Here is a 13,683-nt window from a genome sequence, read left to right as displayed (position 1 = left end):
CAGCTCCACCGCTGCCCGCCCCCCCCCCCAACAGCAAGCCAGGTAAGCCACATTCAGACTATAAGATGCCCCACCCCCCATTTTCCTCCCAAATTTGGAGGCATGTCTTGTAGTCTGAAAAATACGGTATGCACACACTTATGAAACATCAGCACAATCGAGGACATAAAGAGTAATCCCCTCCAAAAGTTTCCTCAGGCCCTGTTTTGTTTCTGTGGTGTGAAGACTTAACGTGAGACCTACTGTCTCCATAAACTCATGTGCACCACGCACAGGGTACTGGGGTACTGGCCGTGTTGCACAGCACACCTCCAGATCTGAAGTTTCGGGTCCATCGACTGCAGGTCCCACCCCCACCTCCAGGCTCCGAAGCCCTCCACACTCTCTGAGGTGGAGTGTTCTAGATGCTGCCTTCTGTAGGTGGGACCACGCTGCATTTGTCCCTCTGCAGCCAGCTTCCTTCAGCTCACGTGATGTTCTTTGGTTCATCATCCATATTGTTGCAGGAGTTTTTTCTTTTTTAGGGCGGAGTAACATTTCATCGGATGTCTGTACGACGTTTGTTTAACCCATTCGCCCATGGGTGGGTTCACACTCTGGCTATCGTAAACAATCCTACAGTGACCAGGGTTACCATTAGGGTCTCAAGTGCTTTGCCCCCCAGATGCTCAGCTCTGTAGGAAGGCTCTGACCCTGACGTGCGTGATCAGCGCAGCGCCCCACTGGGCCTTTCCCCCTCCCTGTGAGATCCGCCAGCTCTCCACCTCCTTTCCTGGCATGGACAGGACAGGTCTCCATCTTGGACACTGTGGTGGTACCTTCATTAGCGGTTAACTTCCCTTTAGCTACTCCCAAGCCCGGTCCGGTTGGATCATCTGCTCCCTGCTCCTCTGTTCTGAACGGATGGTGCCGCAGAACCTTTTCAACAGGTGAAAGCACTAATCCACTCGGAAGGTAAGTACTATTTGGTTCTAATTTTCAACTTCATTTCTACCTAAAGGCAGTTGTTCCAGACTTTCTCCTTTAACCCGTACACTCCTCCCTCCTTCATCAGGCAGACCACTCCTGCCATTCACAAAGAGGAGGCGGGCGGCAGGGACACCCTCCCCGTCCCAGGAACGGCCTCACTGGTTGGTTTACTGTGTCAGCCTACATCCAATTGGGAGAGAGAAACCACACAGTAATTCAAACAGGAAAAGCTTAAGATAAAGAATTACTAAGTGTAACAGTTGGAGTAATGAGGAAGTGGCTAGTGAGCAATAAAGAGAACTCTAAGAAATATAAGCCTAGCAGATACAAGGATCAGCTGCCACCCCCAGGGCTGAGAGAGCCCTGGACAGCTCACCCTGAGCTGCTGAGCAAACTGCATTGGAAGGTCAAGGCCATACCTCACTGAAGGGAAGAGTTTTGTTTTGTTTTTCAGTTAACAGGAGACAGAAGTCAGTCTGAAATGAACTGGTGAGGGATTCAGGAAAATGAATACAATGAAACTCCAGAAAAATTTGGGATATAATGGGAATGGCTGTGGCTCTTGTCCTCCGCAGGACCCTTTTCTGAAACTTGAACTTGGCTGTGAGTAAGACAACCCCTCGTGTTGAACGGCTAGATTTGGGAGCACCACTTACAGGGTTTTGCAGGTTTTTTCTGCCTGAAATGTGGCTCAAAGGTAATGTCTGATTTCAATTAAAAAAAAAAAACAACGAAACAGAACAAACCCAGCCTGGGCTCTGGCTGCAAGTCCGGGGACAAAGGTGGTGTGAGCCAAGTGCGCACGCTGGGGTTGTATGACACACTGGTTGGTCCAGGAGCAGGGAATGGACTGGCATGCCCTGAGCAGCTCTGCCACCACGCCGGCCTGGTCACCGTCAGGGAGGCCACCGCTGTCAGAGAACAGAAATGCTAACCATAGCCACGGGCCAGCTGTTTTCTGAGCACTTGACGTGTGTGAATTTCTTTACCTAACAAACCTGCGCAGTAGGTCCTCTCATTGTTTCCCCTGCACAGAGGAAGAGGAGGCTGAGCGGAGGAGGGGAAGCTCCCTGTCTTCGATCACACAGCCTGTGAAGGAGGGGCCTGGGCCCGAATCCACATCGTCTGCTGCAGAGCCTGTCCTCCTGACCACCGCTCCAGCAGCAGATTCTGGGGAAGAAAAGAAAAAGCAAATTGTAGCATGCTACAGATTTGTAGAATGTATTTCCCATTTGCATTTTAATTTTATTTTTTAAAGATTTTTAAAGTTATTTGTTTATCTTTAGAGGGGAAGGGAAGGAGAGGAGAGAAGTATCAATGTATGGTTACCTCTGGTGTGTCCCCTGCCGGGAACTGGCCTGCAACCCAGGCATGTGCCCTGACTGAGAATCAAACTGCGATCGTGTGGTTCGCAGGCCCGCGCTCAATCCACTGAGCTATACCAGCCAGGGCCCATTTGCATTTTTTAAAAAGGCTCCTGCTATGGGACATGTGTAAAAATGCTCTGGAAGGACATCTGTGAAACTTAACAGCAGTCACTTCTATGAAGAGGGACTGCTGGACAGGAAGCTTTCCTTCTTAACATCGTTCTTCTCTGTAGATGTCTTGCCACACGCATGGTTTACTGGATTTTTTTCTTTCTTTCTCTTTTTTTTTTTTGAAAATCCTGCCTCAGGTTTATTTGTACAAATAGCAGAGGAGGACACCAGCCCCATGCAGGCAGAAGCCCAAGGGTCTCACCCAGCAGTTAGAGGCCTCAATTATGGCACCTTTGTGGGGGCCTGGGCTTCTTTGGGAGCCTGAGCCTGAGCCACAGCTGCAGCCTGGGGCTTGGTTTGGGCCTTGGCCTTGGACTTTAGCCACCAGAGCCTGAGACCTTGGGTGATACAGGCATGAGTATGTTTCCTGACCTTGGGGTAAGCAATGTAAGTAGGTAGATGGAGCTTGCGACTGCCGCACGTCGGGATCTTGGGCTTGACCTCCTTGGGCTTTTGGAGGGACTTGATGGCCTTGGCGCATGCGCTGATGGCCTTGGCGTTGTTGGCCTGCATCTCTTTTAGGCCCTTCTTGTGCTTCTTGGCAAAGCACATGCCCCTTTGGAACTTGGGGCCCACCCCCTTGTTCAAGAAAACTTGGGTTTCTTGATACCACTTCTGTGCTGTTTTCAGCACAAGTTGTGCATGGTGTGGTTCTTGGACTTGGCCATGTCTGCACCGAAGCCCGTGGCTCCTGAAGCGCCTGGGACCAAAGAGTTACATCATATACTTTTATCACTCGTAGGATGTTGTAAAAGGGGTATGGTGTCAGTGGGAGTGTGACTTAGGAAGACATCAGAAAGCAGAACCATGAGGCAACAGGAAATGGAGAGGCTGTAGGGTTGGGTGGTGGGGTGAGCAAAGGGCGCAGAAACAGCCCCGATGGGATTCCAGCCATAAGTGGACCTCGGACCCCGGCCATCATGGATGCTTCTCGCCTCCGGAGGCTTCACAGTTCTTCAGAGGCACAGGGGGGAAAGAATGAGAGATCAGCTTACACTCCCAAAGTGTATCTCTTCCGTAGAGCTGCAAGGGGTAAGGAGCCTCGGGGAGGAACAGCCCCGGGCCAGCGGCTGCCCCAGGGGTCAGGCCTCCGAAGACTCCAGACCCCACAGAGGCCAGCCTGCCAACTGAGACTTAGTCCGCTCCAGGTGCCTGTCCCCTCGTCCCCAGTTTAGTAACGGAGCGAGAGGAAGCAAACCCAGAATTCCACCATTAGAAACTGAGCAAGAGGTTTGGAACTGAATCCCTGAAGAATACGTTCTTGTAAAGCCCTTATGTGAAAAAGCCAAACACAATTGAGAACAGGAATATGCCTTTGGCTCCTTGACAGACAATTAAAACCTGCTGCTCTGTCCATGCAACATGAATAAGGGTTTTGGTGAACCTTTAAAATATCTTTAGGATAGTATTTAAAAACTTTTCCCCCCTATGCACTAATGTGTAGTGCACACTTATTTGTCCAAATATTCAAGGGAAAATAAGGATGTGAATTACACATGGGTAGTAATTATACTTGTATCTCTTCTTGTGTTTTGTAATTATTCGTAACATAATATTTCTTCTACAAAAACAAGTATCTAAATATCAATAATTTAAAATATTGAATTAAAATATTAAACCAAAAAATGTTCCCCTGAAAGTTTGGGCCAAAAACATGGGTGCGCATTATACATAGCAAAATACGGTATGTTTTTTCATGCCTAGTTATATTAAGATTTTTCACTACATATACAACATTTCCTCCCCGCATTTTTAAAAAGCAAATGCAGCCTCGTACCTCCCTTAGACTTCCAAACACTTATCCCATTAATGTTACCAGTGCAGCAACCTGCGTTAGGCCTCCTTCTGGGGAACAGTCTCGAGAACCCTTGTCACCTAAGCATAGTAATGACAGTAATAATAATGCAGCGAATTGGCCGCATGAGTTCTCACCGTTTCAGCACAGATTTAATTTCTGTGTTAAATTAAAGCATACTTCTTACCTCTACTTTTTATTACACAGTATAATAAACTGTGTAATTAAACTACACAGTTTAATTCCATGTTTGGCGACTCCTAATCCATTTTGAAAAACAGACTTTATTTCCAGAGCAGTTTTCACAGCAACATGGAGCAAGACATACAGGCAGTTCCCATCATATATCCTTGACTCTGCATCCCCCCAACAACCTCCACCGATGTTGACAATCAACACCAGAGGTACAGCTGTTGCAGTTCATGAACCTGTATTGATCGACACGTCATTATCACCCAAAGCCCCAGTACACATTGGGGTTCATTCTTGGTGTTGTATATTCTGTTGGTTTTGCTCATTTATAATGACACATAGCCATCATTATAGTGTTATACAGAACAGCTCCATTGCCCTAAAACTCCTCTGTGTTCTGCCTATGCATTTATTCTCCACCCCATAGCCCCTGGCAACCACTGGGCTTCTTCCCGTCTCTGTGTATTTTGCCATTTCCAGAATGTCATACAGCTGGAATCATAGCATGTAGCCTTTTCAGACTTGCTTCTTCACTTAATAATATGAACTTAAGGTTCCTCTGCGTCTTTTTCATGGCTGGATAGTTCATTTGTTTTTTAGCACTGAATAATATTCCATTGTCAGAATATACCATGCATGGTTTATTCATCCATTCATCTACTGAAGGACATCTCGGTTGCTTCCAAGATTTGGCAGTTGTGAATAAAATGGCTATAAAGAACTGTGTGAAGGTTTTTGTGTGGACATTGAAGTTTTCAACTCATTTAGGTAAAATAGCAAGGAGCATGATTGCTGAATTACATGGTAAGAATATGTTTAGTTTTGTTAAAAAACTGCCAAGCCATCTTGCAAAGTGGCTGCCCTATTTCGTATTCCCAGCAATGATGAACGAGAGCTCCTGTTGTTCCAGTTCCTCGTCAGCTTTTGGTGTTGTCAGTGTCCCACATTTTGGTCACTCTGATTGGTATGTAGCTTATGTAACTGTTGTTTTCATTTGCATTTCCCAATTGACATATGACATGGAGCATCATTTCCTATACTTATTTGCTATCTGTATATCTTTTTCGGTGAGGTGTCTGTTCAGATCTTTTGTCCATTTTTTAATTCAGGTCCTTTGCTTTCTTTTTAAAAATTTTATTTATTTATTTATTTATTTTTAGACAGAGGAGAAGGCAGGGAGAAAGAGAAGAAAAGAAACATCCATGCGTGGTTGCCTCTCGCACGCCCCTTACTGGGGACCTGGTTCACAACCCAGGCCTGTGCCCCGACTGGAAATCGAACAGCGGACTTTGGTTTTCAGGCTGGTGCTCAGTCTACTTGAGCCACACCAGCCAGGGCAGGCTCTTATTGAAGCTCTTTGTATATTTTGAATAACAATCTTTTGTCAGATATGTCTTTTCCAAATATTTTCTGCCATTTTCTAGCTTCTTATTCTCTTGATTCTATTTTTTTTTTTTTGGTGGGGGGCGGGGCATGAGAGACAGAGTGAACAAAAAGAAAACCAAAAATGGAATAGGAGACAGGAGTGGTGCAGAATTCTCTGAATGGTGGACTAGGCGTAAGATCGGGGCACCAGCAGAAAGAAGCATCAAAAATACGAGACAACATGTTTTGAAAGTATCTGCTGTCACAGAAGACATAATAACATCTGCCTTTGGTTATAACAGTGTAACCGGTACAACCCTTGTCCTCACACTGAATAACTGAACAGAATATACAATGTAACTCCCCCTCCCCCCCATCTTGAGTAAAAAGTAATGTAGGGCTGTGATTCTGGAGAGAAGGGAAACAAACACACACGGTAAGCCTCACCATCACCCTGGATTTCTGGTGGGAGGTGGGACGGTGTCTTGCTGAGCTGAGGGGGGCTGAGACTGGATTAGTGGGCTACTGAAGCATGTAAAAATTGGAGGCGGGGGCAGATAAATGAAAAAGCAGAGGTTGCACGGAAGGAGGAGGGCCACAGGAGTCTGCACGGGGATTCACCGGGCCCTTGGTTGAGGGCCCGGCTGCACAGGCGCAGGGTGAGGCTCCGTGAGGCCTCCCAGAGACCATGTGTCCGGGAGCTGAGAGCTGAGTGGTGACAGCAGAGGCTGTACAGATCTGCGAGACGTCGGTTTTCTGGCACGGCCAGAGTCAGAGCGCGGAACCTCCACGAGCACCTTGGACTTTCAGGTGGTACTCCAGGAAAGATATGATTCAGGCGTCAGGAATGTGTCTTAGTTCAAGGGCCAAGTCCTAAGATTAAATAAAAACTAAAACATACTCACTCTAATAAAGAATAAAACCAAGGCTGATAGGGCCAAAACAATGTGCCTGTAATTTAACTGCTTTACCAGAACAAAAATCAATACCCTCTAAAGGAAGACAGTATCTTCTAGACTTGTTAAAACGTATTGTTCACACTGCCCATCCTACAATAAAGAAGTTAACATGGAAAAGCATAGAGATCTGACCCTGGATCAAGAAAAACAAAATTATAGAACAGACTCTAAGAAAACCCAAATATTGGAACCGACAGACAAGAACATTAAAATAGCTGTTAGGAATATTTTTAAGGACTTAAACTATAGTCATATTGAGTGAATGAATTGAAAATCTAAACAAAGCAATGGCAATCATAAAAAAAAAAAACAGGTGGAAATTTTCTAATGGAAATGTAAAATACCTGAAGTGGAAGTTTCACTGTAGGAATTTAACTGTAGAAATTGGAGACTCCAGAAGAAAGGATGTGTGAACCTGAAATTAGATAAACAGAAACTATCCCATCTGAGGAAGAGAAAGAAAAACGTTTAAAAAGATGAACAAGGCTTCGGTAACCTGTGAGACAACATCACGTGAGCTAACATATTTCATTAGCGAGAGACTAGGACAAAAAAATTAAAGAAACAAAGGCCAAAGGATCACCCAGATTTGGAGAAAAACATCAAGTTACAAATCCAAGGAGCCCAGCAAACCCCAAGCAGGACGACAGCAACAAAAGACACGTAGGCACATCGCGGTTAAATGCTGAAAACCGCAAAGAAAGAGTCTTGAAGCCCATCAGATGAAACACAGTAGTTCCGCCTGATCCTCAGCAACATGTCCCCAGACGCCCCATGGATGCCTGAAATTACAGAGAGTACCGGACCTTATACGTACTGTATTTTCTTCCTCTGTGTACACACCTATGATAAAGTCTAACTTATAAACTAGGCAAGTGAGAGACTAACGACAATAATAAAATAGAACAATGACAACAGTCTAATAAAAGTTATGTAAATGATATGCTCTATTAAAAGTTACGTGAAGATGGTATTTCTCTCTCTCTCTCAACCAAGGCAGCGACTACCCAGGCAGCGACGAGGTGACTGATCAGGCAGCACGTACAGTGTGGGTATCCTGGGCAAAGGGATGCTTCGTGTCCCAGCGGGGATGCATCACACGGCTAAGAACGGCACACAATTTAAAACCTGCCAGTTGTCTATTTCTGAAACTCTTCACTTACATGTTTGGACCTCCGCTGACCGCAGGCGACGGAAACTTTGGAAAGCGAAAGAAATGACAGTCATGTTCTCACCAGAAACAACGGAGGACAGATGGTAAGGCAGGGTCTGGCGCAGATAACGCCCCTTTGTTTTATGACAAAATCTTTTATTACACAATCATAAGCATGTCCTTCTGTGACACAACAATGTCACGCTCAAGCACACCATGTGACGTTTTATGAGGAATGTTCCAACTGCTGCCCGTCTCATGCGAGACACTCACGTACCCCACCAACCACACTCAAGCAAGCCTTCCTTTTGCTGGACCCCGTAGAATAACATCTCCAAAATGTCGAAACAACGTCGATGTAGAATTACATATTCCGCAAAATTACCCATTCAAAGGAAGACGAAAGAGAGGCATGTTCGGATAAAAGATGGAAGAATGCATTGCCAGGAGGCCTGCGTCACGGAACATGTTGGAGTAAGCTTGTATCCGCGGGAAAGGCTCTGGGAGTGGTAAATATGTGGAGAATGTAGCTCTTTCTATATACCCAACTGTATTTTCTTGTTTCATTTCTTTGAGAGGTGACTTTAAAGTACATGTAATTATACAGAGTAATGTGGTTAGAAGACAGACTGAGGCACATTAAATTTTTGGAGCGTTGATGTAAGCAAACATAGATTCACACCAGCCGGTGCCACGTCGGAAGTGGATGGGGTGCACTGTGGGCCGGAGTTAGGGCAGCGTCCTGTGTTAGTTCACTGGCTGTAGTGTAAGCAGTTTCCCTGAGTGGGAAAGCCTAGGTTGCTCTTTGTGAGTGTTGTTCTCAAGCGTTGCTTTCCTCTCCTCCAGTTATTTCTAGGAACTGACTCTGGCTTACATCTTGGCTACTTACCTTGGCTGCCAATGTAAGAACCACCTCTGTCTACTAACTTCCTTGTTTAATGACTTTCGTAATAGTACAGGGTTTATTATGTATGTACATGTAAAATACATGATAACAATAGCCCAGGAGGTGGTAAATAAAATGTTAATGTAATAAAATTCTCAATATTGTATAAATTATTAATCCAGTGATTAGAATTATTAATTCTAATTATTAATGAGAATTAATCTAATTCTAAATAGACTGATAAGTTTAGAAGGCATACTGTAATCCCTAGAACCACTAGAAATACTGTATAATAAAAAGAAGTATAGGTAAAAAGGCCAATAAAAGGAAATAAAAGTCAAGTGTGAAGTATATTTCACTAAATAAAAGAAGGTGGGAAAAGATGAACATAGGAACAAAAATCAAGGAGACAATTGAAAAACAAGTAGCAATTTGGTAGACTTAAAATCAGTAAGTACATTAAATGCAAAAAGACTAACCACTCTAATTAAAAGGTGGAGATTGTCACATGGGATAAAAAAGCAAGACCCAACTATATTCAGTCTACAAGAGACACATTTGATACAGGAAAGCAGAGAGAAGTTGAAAGCAATAGGATAGAAAGTCACCCCACAACAGAAAGATAGGGAACCTAGTGTGACAACATTGCTATTGAGATTAAGTAGATTTCAAGAGAAAAATTATTATGAGATATAAAGAGGGGCTTTTCAGAACTATAAAGGGATGAAGTATTTTAAAATATTAAAAGTCCTTAAGGTGTATGTACCTGTATTAGTTTCCCAGGATTGCTATAACAAAATACGACAAATCAGGTGTGAAAAAATCAAAAAAATAAAAAATGTAATGCCTCACAGTTCCAGTGGGTAGAAGTCTGAAATCGAGGTATTGGAAGCACAGGGCTCCCTCTGGGACCCACAGGAGGGACCCCATCTTGCTTCTTCCTAGCCCTGGGGTGCCAGCCGGCTTTGGTGTGGCCTTGCAGCTACAGCACTTTAATTTCTGTCTCCACTGTCACACACTGTCCTTTCTTCACGTGTGTTTGTCTTCATGCGGCAATTTCCTGAGTCATACTGAATTGGGGACTACCCTAATGACCTCGTCTCAACTGATCACATCTGCTAAGACTCTGAAGCTGAAGAGGGTGTATTCCCAGATGCCGGGGGTTAGGACTTACACAGATATCTTGTTGTGGGGGAGGGGAGTACACCTAATCAACCCGTGACACTACCTAGTAACAAAGCTTCACAAGAAAGGAAGGAAAAAATGGGACAAAGACAAAGTTAATTATAATATTGGAGAACTTAACATCTCCGGTCAGAAGTTGGTGGAACAACTAGACAAAAAATTGGGAAGGATACAGAAATTCCAAATATTAATGTAATTGACATTTATATATTCAACGATTTCAACGCACACTGTTTTTTCAAGTGCACTAGGAGTGGTCACTAAGACAGACCATATGCTGAGGCATAAAATAAGTCTCGACGCAGTTCAATGGACAAGCATCTTCAACAGTAAACCAAAATGGAATTAAGTCAGACATCGATCACAACCAGGTACCCAGGAAAGCTCCAGATATTTGGAAATTAAGCATATATATCCTCACAAGTACCTAACATATCAAAGAAATTACAAAGGAAATTAGAAAATGAGTGAAATAATGAAAACCCCACAAATCAGAAGTTGTAGAATGTAAGTAAAGAAGTGCTTAAATTTATACTTTTATGTACCTATATTAGAAAAGAAGGAAGTTTAACAAGTCATCTACTATTCCAACTTCATAAGTTTCAACTCTTTTTGCTTGAAAAGGAACAAATGAAACCAAAAGTAAATAGAAGGAAGTAATAAATAATAGAAGAAATCAATGAAGAAAGCAGACAAATGACAGCAAAGATGAAAGTCAAAAGCTGGTTCTTTGAAAAAATTAACAAAATTAATAATCTATTAGGTGGATTAATCAGGAGAAAAAGAAAGGAAACACAAAGTACTTATATCAAGAAAGGAAAAGCAGGACTTCTGGTGAAAATGGAGGCGTAGGTGGAAACACTGTGCCTCCTCGCACAACCAAGTTTAAAGACAACAATGTTTTACTAACAAAAACGCAACCAAAACGTGGAAAATTGAACTGTACGGAAGTCTGACAACAACGAACCATTCATCCAAACTGGTAAGAGGTGCAGAGTCACCAGCTGGCGGAGAGGAGTCAGGTGGGCAAAAGCAGCAGGACCCACCCACGTGCGTAGGCAGCTGTTGGCAGATCCCAGGTGTGGGGTGGCCATGGGCAGACCCACTGAGGGTGCAAGGTGGCTGGTGACCACGGTCACATATTTGTGCGCAGATAAACCAGGCAAAACAGCGAGCAGTGAGACAGACCGCGCAACCCAGGGCCCCAGCTACAGGAATTAAAGTCTAAAAGCACCGATTGGAAAAACTCTCGGGGTCGAGGTGCCAGGAGAAGCTCCCAGGCTCACAGAGAGTTTGTTGGAGACACCCACAGGGTCCTGGAGGGTGCACAGGCCCACACACCCGGGAGCCGGCAGCAGGGGGGCCCGGTTTGCTTTCGGGAAGCAGCAGAGGGGACCAAAATTCCAGACAGAGTGTGGAACAAGCGCCATTGCCCCTCTCTGACCCTGCCCCCACATACAGCATTACAACCCAGAGACTGAGTCGCCCTGCTCTGCCCCTCATACATAATGGGCATGAACAGACCAAAACATTATGGCCCAAACAAAAGAACAAATCAAAGCCCCAGAGCCAATACTTTTAAGCGACCAAGAGATGGCCAACCTATCAGATGCACAGTTCAAAATACTGGTGATCAGGATGCTCACAGAACTGGCTGATTTTAGCCACAAATTAGAGAAACAAATGAAGGCTAAACTAATTGAAATGAAGGGAAATGCACAGGAAACCAATAGTGATGGAAAGGAAACTGGGACTCAAATCAAGGGAGTGGACCAGAAGGAAGAAAGAAACAACCAAACAGAAAAGAAGGAAGAAACAAGAATTCAAAAAAATGAGGAGAGGCTTAGGAACCTCCAGGACATCTTTAGACGTTCCAACATCCGGATTATAGGGGTACCAGAAGGGGGAAAGAAACAGCCACGAGTCGAAAACTTATTGAACAAATAATAAAGGAGAACTTCCCCAGTCTGGCAAAGGAAATAGACTTCCAGGAAATCCAGGAAGCTCAGAGAGTGCCAAAGAAGTTGGACCCAAGAAGGAACACACCAAGGCACATCATCATTACATTAGCCAAGATGAAAATGCAGGAGAGAATCCTAGAAGCAGCAAGAGATAAGGGGACAGTCACCTACAAAGGAGTTCCCATCAGACTGTCAGCGGATTTCTCAAGAGAACTTACAGGCAAGAAGGGGCTGGAAAGAAGTATTCCAAGTCATGAAATCCAAAGACCTACAGCCAAGATTGCTCTATCCAGCAAAGCTTTCATTTAGAATGGAAGGGCAGATAAAGTGCTTCTTAGATACGGTCAAGTTCAAGGAGTTCATCATCATCAAGCCCTTATTATATGAAATGTTAAAGGGACTTATTTAAGAAAAAGAAGATGAAAAATATGAACAGTGAAAGAACAGCAAACTCACAGTTATTAACAACCACACCTAAAACAAAAGCAAACTAAGAGAAGCAGAACCATAGAAATGGAGATCACATGGAGGGTTAGCAACAGGGGAGTGGGAGGAGGAGAAGGGGGGAGAAGGTACAGAGAATAGGTAGCATAGACATAGGTAGAAAAGAGAAATAGATGGGGGAGGGCAAGAATAGTAGGGGGAATATAAAATCTAACGAACTTGTGACACATGGACATAAATGAAAGGGGGGGAATAGTGGGGGAGGGGTGTGCAGGGTGGAGGGGAATAAAGGGGGGAAATGGGACAATTGTAATGGCATAATCAATAAAATATATTAAAAAGAAAAGAAAGACTGAAAAAGCATTATTGCTACAGATTCTACTGACAGGAAAAGAGAAACATGTTGGAATCTAAAGACAGTAAGCCGAGAGAACAGAACAGAACCAGACTCCTAGACACGACAAACAGACTGAGGGCAACTGATGGGAAAGGGTAATGGGATAGGTGGAGAAGGTGAAGAAGATAAAGAAATACAGGTTTCCAGTTATAAAATTAGTCATAGGGATGTAATGTACACAAGGCAACGCAGTCAATAGTGTTGTCATAACGACATCTGGTGACAGGTGTATCCTAGACTTACCGTGCTGATCACGTCGTAAGTTATAGAAGTGTCTGAACACCGTGTTATATAGCTGGAACTAATAGACTATGTATGTCAACTATAATTTAAACACGCATTTAAAAATGATTACAAAAACAAAAGACCTCAGGCAGATGCAATTTTTCGTTTTCACTGGGAAATTTATTAATAATGTCTTTTTTATTGTTAATGTTACAGATTTAATAACATGATATTATCAAAGGTTATCCTAGCGGGAAAAAGACAGCAAAAATGGTAGAGTGAGTACCTCTGAACATTTTGCCTCCATGAAAGAAAACTAACAAAAATTGTCAGGGTCGACTTTTTCAGAACTGTGGGAATTAGCAAAGATCTGGCAAGAATTCAGGGAATGCTTACACAAAAAATTTTTTTAAAAAAACCTGGCTGAGTCTTGGTGAGAACAGCAAACTCTGTGCTGTTTTAACTCGCTCAATTTCCATCACTCCAACACTGGCTCCATGATTGAAAACCAGTAACCTGCAAACAACTCTGTGATCTTGGAAAATACCGGTAAACTTACTGATTTCTACGCATTTAGGGAAATCTCTATCTGGTCATTAACTGACTGGACCACT

The 13,683-nt window shown here is 43.7% G+C and overlaps 1 pseudogene; it reads right to left on the bottom strand.

The window, feature by feature from the left end:
- Window positions 1-2,729: 2,729 nt before the first annotated feature.
- On the bottom strand, window positions 2,730-3,175 carry LOC118980942 (60S ribosomal protein L29-like; annotated as a pseudogene).
- Window positions 3,176-13,683: the final 10,508 nt, after the last annotated feature.

The sequence above is a fragment of the Sturnira hondurensis genome, unplaced genomic scaffold (assembly GCF_014824575.4).
Source record: "Sturnira hondurensis isolate 20B ecotype Veracruz unplaced genomic scaffold, ASM1482457v3 Scaffold0001911, whole genome shotgun sequence".
NCBI classification, from domain to species: Eukaryota; Metazoa; Chordata; class Mammalia; order Chiroptera; family Phyllostomidae; genus Sturnira; species Sturnira hondurensis.
Note: the sequence above shows the minus strand (reverse complement) of the source record. Positions and strands in the feature narration are given on the sequence as shown.